Source organism: Lathyrus oleraceus, chromosome 2, assembly GCF_024323335.1.
Source record: "Lathyrus oleraceus cultivar Zhongwan6 chromosome 2, CAAS_Psat_ZW6_1.0, whole genome shotgun sequence".
Taxonomy (NCBI): domain Eukaryota; kingdom Viridiplantae; phylum Streptophyta; class Magnoliopsida; order Fabales; family Fabaceae; genus Lathyrus; species Lathyrus oleraceus.
The window spans coordinates 356,285,735-356,288,205 of record NC_066580.1 but is presented as its reverse complement, the minus strand read 5'-3'; the positions used below and the strand labels follow the sequence as shown (position 1 = coordinate 356,288,205).

General features: G+C 39.9%; 1 non-coding gene across 1 annotated transcript; it reads left to right on the top strand.

Moving 5' to 3' along the window:
* Positions 1-648: 648 nt before the first annotated feature.
* LOC127124055 (small nucleolar RNA R71) lies at positions 649-755 on the top strand. Its single transcript, XR_007803698.1, has one exon. It is a non-coding gene; the product is annotated as a small nucleolar RNA R71 (small nucleolar RNA).
* The last annotated feature ends 1,716 nt before the right edge of the window (positions 756-2,471 follow it).

Sequence of the window (2,471 nt, the reverse complement as noted above, 5' to 3'; positions counted from 1 at the left end):
ATAAGTTCGTTTACGTGAATGTTCTGGTTTAGGAATTCTTTATTTTGCTGAGTCTGGCCCGATATAAAGCTCTCCATGATCTTCTCAAGGTTAGACTTCTGAGGCACAACTTGCATAGGTTGATTTGGTTTTTGGGCTTGATAACCTTGCGGTCTCTGAGGTGCATGATTTTGGATAAGGTTATGGGTTTTATAGGAAAAATTCGGATGATTCTTCCATCCAGGGTTGTAAGTGTTTGAAAATGGGTTACCTTGGGCATAATTCACTTGGTCGGTGTTTAGATCGTTCAACAGGTTACACTCTGCCAATTCGTGTCCTTTAGATCCACAAAGTTCGCACTCTGTGTGGACTACTGCTGTGGTGTTAGTGTTTGTAGACATATGTTCGATCCTAAGGGCTAAAGCGTCCATTTTCGCCTGCATCATGTCTAGAGAGCTTATTTCATGTATTCCACCTTGGGTCTCCTTTTTCTCTATTGATGCTCGTTCAGTTCCCCATTGGTAATGGTTTTGGGTTATATCATCAATTAGGTCACAAGCTTAAGGATAAGGTTTGTTCATCAGCGTGCCACCTGCGGCAGCGTCGATGCTCATCTTGGTGTTATAATGGAGTCCATTGTAGAAGGTATGAACGATCAGCCATTGTTCTAGGCCATGGTGTGGGAAGACTCTTAATAGCTCTTTATATCTCTCCCAAGCTTCAAAAAGTGATTCTCCTTGGTTTTGAGTAAATCTAGTTATTTGGTTTCGAAGAACAATAGTCTTACTAGGGGGAAAATATCTAGCAAGGAATACTCGCCTAAGGTTTTCCCATGTAGTTATTGAATTAGCTGGAAGTGAATCTAACCATGAACATGCTCTATCCCTGAGGGAGAAAGGAAATAATCTCAAACGTATCGCATCCGGTGAACCGCTGTTGGATTTAAAGGTGTCGGCTAGTTGGATAAAAACTTTTAAATGTTGATTTGGGTTCTCAGTAGCGAGACCCGTGAATTGGTTCTGTTGTACTAATTGCAACAAAAACGGTTTTAGTTCGAAATTGTTAGCAGTAATAAGGGGGTTTACTATACTCAAACTAGGTTCCTCGTCAGAGGGTCGGCCAAATTCCTTAAGAGGTCTCCGGTCGCGATTCTCGGCCATAGCTTTCTTAATTTAGATGAGTAAAAGGGGTGTACGAGTGTAACGTTTGGGTTCCGCTAAAGGATTTGCTAAATTTCCGGTACTACGGGTTCTTCGCATTTACCGGCTAATAATTCCTTAGTCTAGACGGTGTAACAACAGGGTACGAAATTTAACGAAGTTGGTCCCCGACAACAGCGCCAAAAACTTGATCGTGTGAATTCGCAAGTGCACGAATCGCGTCAAAGTAATATAAAAGAATATTGATTCCATAGTGTAGCACCTCAAATTTGCACCTACCTTTTGTACATACATTCTCATATTAGGTCATAGCATTAACATGGTCCACTGCATAGCATTGCATTGTCCCTTTTGCCTCAAGTGCAAGCCAGTCAAGAGAATTAGGTCAAACTGATCAGGAGATCAGTCAACCAAGCAAGCAAGCACAATTTCCAAGGAGCCAAGGCCCTGGGGTTGGTCCAACATGTTCATATGACTTGGGGATCCATTTGAAGTGTTTAGGTCAAAGATTGGATGCTCAGAGATCATCAGTCCATGCACAATCAGTCAGAAACCCTAAAAAGTCAAACTTGGTCAACTGTGATTGATTTTATGGTTTTGATGGATGGATTTGGTTTGAGAGAGCTTATTCATGTCCAAATAGGCCTCATATATCATGGCAAACATCAACATTGAAGAATTTGAAGCCAAATCAGAAATTTCCAAAAATAGAAACTGGACCTGTAATTTTAACTGCCAAAAATGGAAACTTCTTGATCCCAAACTTACATCATGATACAAGCTTCAAATGAATTTTTGCCCAACATGAAAGTTGAAGATCTTGTTCTCCCATTTCCAAAAAGTCCAAGAACTCTCAATTCCCATGTATGGTTGGCAAGATATGATCAATTCATTTTCAAAAATTCTTGAACTTCAAAAGGCCATATCTCTCAAACCATTTGGCCAAATTTGGTGAGGTTTTTTCCAACAAGTCATATTTAACCTCCTCTTTCCAAAAATGTGACTCTCATGCACCAAAACTCTATGGATCAAAATGTCCTTTTTGGACTTGCATTAATTAATTTCAAGTGTGGTGCAAAAGTGATTTTGTGAAATAACCAATTTTAACACATTTGGCCAATTGGAATAAGTCTGAAATGATATTTGAAACTTGCCCATGGCCCAATTTCGCAGCATTTGCTCATGTACCATGCCCTTAGGCCAAAATGCTCCAATTAGCAAAATTGCTCATTAAACCAAATCATGATTAACACTCCATTAGCCAACACTAAACAGAAGATATATAGCACATTTTTCTGCCATTCCAACCCTAGCAGCCAACATTACACAAAC